This window comes from Fukomys damarensis, unplaced genomic scaffold (assembly GCF_012274545.1).
Source record: "Fukomys damarensis isolate Sample0158 unplaced genomic scaffold, DMR_v1.0_HiC HiC_scaffold_30, whole genome shotgun sequence".
In the NCBI taxonomy this organism is placed as follows: Eukaryota; Metazoa; Chordata; class Mammalia; order Rodentia; family Bathyergidae; genus Fukomys; species Fukomys damarensis.
In genome coordinates, this window is record NW_022900942.1 from 3,372,266 (window position 1) to 3,380,630 (window position 8,365).

Sequence of the window (8,365 nt, forward strand, 5' to 3'; positions counted from 1 at the left end):
AGACTCAGGCAGGGCCTTGGGAGTTTCTCTGTTTCTCATGTTGTCAACTGGATATGAGATGGTTTCTGATCAGAACAGCAGCACAGCATTTTATCAAACTAGAGCATACTACAGAGTCGAAAAGGAGATGTCTTATATAGCAGATATTATATTTTAAATACACCCACATAAAATTTAAAATGTCAAAGGTGCTTCTTATCATTTATCATTTTATTGATATATACAGTGTACACTACTCTACATTTGTGTTAATGTCCAAAGATTATACACATGTATCTGATCCTATTATATATAAATTTGCATGTAATGGAGACAAGGACAGAAGATTTATATTGAATAATTTATACACAAACAAAATATATACACAGTTTATATACAAAGGCTGGGTAAGCTCTTACATTCTTAAAAGATGAAATCAGAAATGAAAAATTCATTATTTTTTTAGAAAAAGGGCTCAAAAGAAAGTATTCTGATTGAAGAGAATTAACTTTAAATTTCAGACAATGCAGTCCCAGATTTTATACTATTTGTAGTATACCCTACTATTTGTAGATACACTAATCAAGGAAATTTGTTATATTTTATGAGTATAAAATATGGAACATGTCAATGCTTTTCAATTTTCTTCCAATAGAATCATATTTTCTTAAAGGGAGATGGCTTAACTACCTCTATACATTTTGGAAAACATATTTACTACATTTTATTATGATGAAGGACTTCAGAAATCTATATTCTTGGTCTGCTTACACTGTACAGTACAGGGTCAGAAAACTAAGACTATACAGAGGAGGTGGAAAACAAACCACTCAACCCTGAATCCTTGATGGTGGAGCTGCTGCTAGAGGTTATGGAACTGAATTATTTGTTTATGAATACTTGCACTCAGAATATATGCAGAGTTTTGGTGATTTTTTTGTTTCATTTTTTCAATGAAACTTATTTAAATGTGCTTAAACAACATGGAAAGGCATAATCTCACACGTGTCTCAGAGTTCTACCTCATGCATTTCTCAGAGAATCCAGACCTGCAGACCATCCTCTTTGGACTGTTCCTATCTATGTAGCTGGTCACAGTGCTTGGAAACCTGCTCATCATCCTGGCTGTCAGCTCTGACTCCCACCTCCACACCCCCATGTACTTCTTCCTCTCCAACCTGTCTTTGGCTGACATCTGTTTCACCTCCTCTACAGTTCCAAAATTAATTATGGACATCTTAACTCATATCAGAGTCATATCCTATGCAGAATGCCTGACACAGGTATCTCTTTTTCTCCTTTTTGGATGTATGGATTACATACTTCTGACTGTAATGGCCTCCGACCGCTTTGTAGCCATTTGCCATCCCCTGAATTATGCAGTCATTATGAACCCTCACCGCTGTTTTATTGCTTTTGTTATCAGTCTTTGTTAGCCTTTTGGATTCCCAGGCACACAATTTAATTGCCTTACAAGTTACCTGTTTCAAAGATGTGGAAATTGCTAGTTTCTTTTGTGACCCTTTTCAACTAATTAAGCTTTCATGTTCTGACACCTTATTCAAAAACATAGTCACTTATATGATTGGTATCCTATATGGGTTATTTCCCATTTCAGGGATCATTTTCTCCTACTCTAAAATTGTTTCTGTCCTTCTGAAAATCCCATCATCTGGGGGGGGGGAGGTACAAAGCCTTTTCTACCTGTGGTTCTCATCTGTCAGTTGTTTGCTTATTTTTTTGAACAAGTGCTGGGATGTATCTTGGTTCAAGTGCATCATATACTCTCAGAAAGGGCATGGTGACCTCATTGATGTACACTCTGGTCACCCCTATGCTGAATCCCTTCATCTACAGCCTGAGGAACAAGGACATACTTAGTACCCTGAAAAAGTTCCATTTTTGTAAAACCTAATCCAGGACCTTTGACATTTATTTCAAATGTAGTATAGAAAATGTGGTTAAAATGAAAATCAAATACATATCTGTAAACACTTCCTCCTTGGTTTTATTGTTTCTGAAGTTGGATGTCTTTAATATTATATGATGTTACATTATATAATCATGGGTGTTAAAGGGGTAGTATTAGCATTCTTCATACAGATGTAAATTTCAATTGGAAGAGTGATGGTTGCACAAAAGTTGCCTTTAGATATGTATATCTTCAAAAAACCAAAAATAAATAAATAAATAAATAAATAAGCCGGGCATGGTAGCTCATGCCTGTAATCCCAGCACTTGGGAGGCTGAGGCAAGAGGATCTCTATGAGTTCAAGACCAGTATGAATTACCTAGTGAGTTCCAGGTCAGTCTCAACTACATAGTGAGACCCTGACTCAAAAAACAAACAAACAAACAAAAGATATGTATATCTTCCTACAATGAACAATGGAAATGAAAAGCTAAGGTCTTGGTTTCAAAAGGAAAACATAACAAAAATGATAATATTCTTGAAACTTCTATAAAAGGAAGAGCCCAAAGTGTTTTTTCTAGATGATCTATTTGTGACACTGGGGTATTGAGGTCCCCCACTAAAATTGTGCTAGTGCTCAATTTTCCCCATACTCCTACCTCCCTTCTAAGAAAACAATTTATGGGTACTAAATAAATATTAAGTATATTTGAGATAAGATTTTTGAGAATCGATGTAGGAATCCATAACTCTATACTTATACGAGGACATCAATAGTCAGATGTATGCACCCAGTTCTTGATGTGCATTATATTTAGGGGTATAGATGAAAGAGAATGCAATCATGTAGAGAAGTCATAACCTACAGTTTAGTAGATAATTATTTAAATATGTATGAAGTATCAAATCTGTATAATGTATCAAATTTGTACAAAATTCATATCTGTGTAAAACATCAATTCTTAGACAAGCATTAATAACTGTTAATGTTTTCATATAGTTAGTGGAGATATATGTATATATATATGTGTGTGTGTGTGTATATACACACACACACACACACACACACAATTTTACTAGTGGATATTTTTAACAATAAGCTAATTCTAAAGAATTACTTTCTAAATGCAGGAAATATTCTAAGGCAATGTATCTTGGGGTAAAGAAAGATCACTTAGAACTTCAAATGAAGACATTGCATATACACAGATTGCAAATCGAGGTTAAACTAACAAGTTGGATATTTAAAAAGTTCCTAATGAAATATTTTGATGTGAGACCAACATTTTTTATCCATGTAAAGTTGAAGTGATTTTTTGAAAAATTCTATAAACTATTTATCATCTCTATTTACAGATAAAGAAATAGCCCAAGTCTGTTACATTGTTATCTGAAAATTTTCTGTTTACATTTCCCCTAGGTGAATCATAGTGAAATCTGAGTAATAAACCTGCATTTCCTCCAGGTAGCTAAAGTAAGTGTATTGCTATCTATGAGTAAGAAAATTTGAACTGAAAATCTGTTGACTAAGCACAAGAAGATTAGAACTCAAATCTGAGGTTTTAATCTTTTCCTGGTACTGAAATACTCAATTATAAATAGGAGGATTTATATTCATAAAAATAATGAAATTTTATTTTCAGTATATTAGACTATACGAAGAAAGGCAAAAAATAAAAAGTAACTATTTACACACCATATATTTTGCCTAGAATGAATTGGTTTCATATAATATATAACTGAGATTTTAAATATATACATATATGTGTGTGTATATTTTTTTTTTATATATATATATAAAATGTTTTCATATTTCCACATAACAGAGGCAATGTGGACAATGCTCCATGAGCAGTCAATGATGTCATGTGATTATATGTATTAAACAAGAATATATCTATGCAAATTTGAACTACACAAAACACAGAGACATGTTTTATGCATTATATGATTTTTGAAGGAGAAACAAAATGTGAGTGTGAATTTAAATTCGCCACAGAGGGAGATCATAAATTTATAAAATATTTAACCCCTAAATGAAAAAGAAAATATAACAATGTTTTCTGCTTATAAACTATCAAATTAATTGATATACTGATAGCACAATTCTATGATGTTTGCTTATTTCAAATTATTTAACTCACAGGAATTTCTCCTATTTTTTCTCCTATTGTCCTATAGTAAAATAATGTATATATGATTGCTTTATAATAACCAATTAGAATTACTTCCATAAGTCTCTGAAAATAGTAGGATGAAGTTTGTAGTGATCATGGATTTGTTATTGCTAAGAGTCTTGGACGTCTAACATAGTTCATTCAAATGTTTTTAAGGTAGGTGTAGACAATAAAAGGTGACTATCACAAAAATAAAAAATGCAAGAATTCTAAGAGAATGGACATATGAATGATGTACTATGGATGTGAAAATTTCCAATTCTTTTTTAATCCTAAATCAATAATCTTTCTTAATTTTCCTTGCTTTGAAAATTTCTCCAAGAACATTATCACGCATCTTCCTGGCACTGTATGGGAATTTCTAGGCAGACGGGTATATCTCTAACAGCATATAACTAAATTGGACAACTATGAGTTAACTGTTACTAAGCAACTCTGGGTTACCTATCTACTTATGCTCTTTGTAAAATGTACCTGAATAGCTATGGCAAATTTCATAATCTGTCACCAAAGGAGTGCAGCCTCACAGATACAAAAAAATTAAGTCTCATAGTTATAAAAAAGTCAAATAACTAACCAACCAAATTCTGCCAATTACTCTACTTCTGTACTTCCTGCTTACAACTCTATAAAACTGCCAACCTGCTGGTATTCTGGGCCTGACTTCATTGAAAAAAGACCCCACTTCTGCTCACCAGTTTAAATAAACCTGCTTACTTCCTCGAAATTTCTGGGTGCCATCTGTTGCCTATTTCTGGTATTCTGAAACAGCACCATATTTCATTTTTTTCTTTTGTCAAGGATACTTTTCTATTACCGTTGCAGCATAGCTTAGCAGCTCGGTGCTATAACCAAGCATTACAGCTCAGTGTCATGGCTGAGGGGCACAGCTCAGTGTTACAGCTCAGTGTTACAGCCAGGTGCTACAAATCAGAAGGCAAAGCTAAGCTTTACAAATTAGTGTGCCCACTCTGGAACAGAGATCTGAGGCACAGTTGAGCTTTAAAGAACAGAATGATAGATCTGGAACACAGCTATGAGGCACAGCTGAACTTGCAGCTCAGTGTTGCAGCTCTGTGTTGGAGATCTTGTAATGTGAAAACTCAAGAATCCCATAGTCAGCATGATAGAAGCCATGAAGGCCCAGCATGAGAAAAAAATAGAAACCATGAATGTCCAACATAGGAAAGAAATGGAATCCATGAAACAGATTCAAACAGATATCCAGGAGATTAAAAACTCTATTGAATAATAAATTCAGGATAAATGAAGGTGAAGACGGAATCTCAGATATAGAATATAGGATTGCAGTCAGTAACCTTGAAAAGAGCTGTCTCTTAAAAACAATAAAGGATCATGAGATATCAGTCTAACAACTGCTAGATGATGCAAAGAAGAATAAGACTGATAGGAATACATGAAGTAGCAAGAGAAAATACAAATGACTTTAAAAAGCTGTTCACAGAATTAAAGACTGAACACTTCCCAGAGCAAAAGAATTTGACATACAGATAAGCGGGGCAAGCTGGACATGGTGGTGCATGCCTGTAATACCAGCACTCAGAGGGCTGAGGCAGGAGGATCACTGTGAGTTCAAGACCAGCCTGGGCTACATAGTGAGTTCCAGGTCAGTCTCAACTACATAGTGAGACCCTGTCTCAAAAAAAAAAAACAGATAAATGAGGCATAGAGGACTTCAACTAGCCCTGATACAAAAAATCTATGCCTAGACATATAATAGTAAAGATCCCAGAAACCCAACAGAAGAACAAAATATTACAAGCAGTTAGATAAAAGAAACAAATCATATGCAAAAGAAAGCCCATCAAAATCACAGCAGACTTTTCAACACAAACACTCAGGTCAAGGAGAGTATGGAGTGAGATATTTCAAGACCTGAAAGAAAATAGCTTCCAATCTAGACTGATGCATCCTGAAAAAATTCTTTCAAAAAGGATGGGGAAATGAGATACTTCCATAACTAAGAACACCTGAGAAACTTCATGAATACAGACCAGCATTCCAAAACATTTCTAAACAACATCCTAGAAAAAGACAATGAAGGCCACAACACCATGAGACCCAAAAGAGCAAATCAATTAGGCAAGGCAAGAAACTAAAGGGAGAGGGCGAAAAATTAAAAAGAGCCAACAACAGGATGATAACATGACAATAATAACTCAGTTATAACCATCAATGTCAATGGCCTCATTTTACCAATCAAGAGATATAGACTGGCAGAATGAATTAAGAAGCAAAATCCAGCAACATGTTGTGTACAAGAAACACACCTAGTGCTGAAAGAAATCCATAGACTGAAAATGAAGGAATGGAAAATAGTTCTCCATGGAACATGAGCCCAGAAAACAGCAGGGATAGGAATCTTATTCCCAAAGTAAATTTCAAACAAAAACTGATTGTAAGAGAAAAAGAAGGCCACTATATCCTTGTAAAGGGAACAGTTCAAGAGGAAGAGATGACAATCATAAATATAGATGTACCAAATATTAAAGCCCTCAACTATAAAAAAATTATTAAAAAACATGAAAAACCAAATAAGTCCTAATACAAATGTAGTGGGAGACCTAAATATCCCACTATCACAAAAATACAGATTATCTAGGAAAAAAATCATCAACAAAATACTATTACTGAACCAGGCTTTTGAACATATGGATAATAGACATCTATAGAGTGTTCCACACCACAAAATCAGAATATACATTCTTTTTAGCTGCACATGGGTCATTCTTCAAAATAGACCACATACTAGCCCATAGAACAGGTTTAAATAAATGCAAAGGAATCAGAGTTATCCCATGTATATTATCAGACCATAGAGCAATTAAGCTGGAGATCAATAGCATAAGAACTCTCCTAAACAGTGGGTCGCACAGGAAATTAAAGAATAAGTTAGATAGTTTGTACAAATAAATGATTATATCAATACAACATGCAGGAATCTATGGTACACAATGAAATCATTTTTAAGTGAAAAATTCATAGCAGTGAAAGTCCACACTAGGAAAACAGAGCAAGCTCAAATAAATAACCTAATGATAAAATTTAGGCTCCTACAAAAAAGATAAGCATCAAAAAGCCAAAGCTCATACAACGCAGAAAATTATAAAGATCAGAGCAGAAATCAATGCAATGGAAATGAAGACAATGATGCCAAAAAAATAAATCAATCAAACAGTTGGTTTTTTGAAATAATAAATAAAGTTGATAAGCCTTTAGCCAATCTTGTCAAAAAAGGGAAACAAAAGGCTCACATCCATGCAATTAGGAAAAAAAAAAACGTTAACTCACAACATATCCAGCAGAAATCCAGAGTATCTTTGATTCCTACTTTGAGAACCTGTACTCTAATAAAAGGAAAAACACAGAAGAAATGGACAGATTTCTAGATACTTACAGATTAACAAAGTTGAACTAAGATTTTAAAAATTCTAAACACTCCAATTAAAATCAGTGAAATTGAAAATGTAATTAAAAGTTTACCAACGAAGAAAAGCCAAGTCCAGATGGATTCACTCCTGAATTGTGCAAGACATTTACAGAAGAACTACTGCCACTACTCTTTAAACTTTTAATGAAATTGAAAGGGAAAATACTTCCATTACAGAAGAACTACTGCCACTACTCTTTAAACTTTTAATGAAATTGAAAGGGAAGCAATACTTCCAAATTCATTCCTGGAAGCAAGTGTTACTTTGATTTTAAAGCCAGCCCAACCAAAAAGAGAACTACAGGCCAATCCCCCTAATAAACACAGATGCAAAAATCCATAATAAGATACTGGCAAACAGAATACAGAGGGTCATCAAGAAAATCATATACCTTAACCAAGTTGGATTTATTCCAGGGATGCAAGGATGGTTCAACATATGTAAATCAATAAATGTAATGCACTATATTAAGAGAGTCAAGGACAAAAACTCTGCCAAAAGATTTCTAGACTTAATTGACACTTTCATCATAATACCTGGATACAAGGTCAACACTCTAAAATCAATAGCCTTCTTGTACACAAATAACAGACTCACTGAGAGAGAACTTAGGGAAACAATTCCTTTCACAGTAGCATCCAAAAAATTGAAGTATCTAGGAATCAATCTACCTAAGAAGCAAAAGACCTCTACAGTGAAAACTACAGCACTCTGAAAAAAGAGATCAAAGAGGATATAAGAAAATGGAAAGATGTCCCCTGATCCGCAGTAGGAAGAATCAACATAGTGAAAACGACCATATTACCAAAACTGATACAGATTCAATGCAATTCTGATTGAAATTC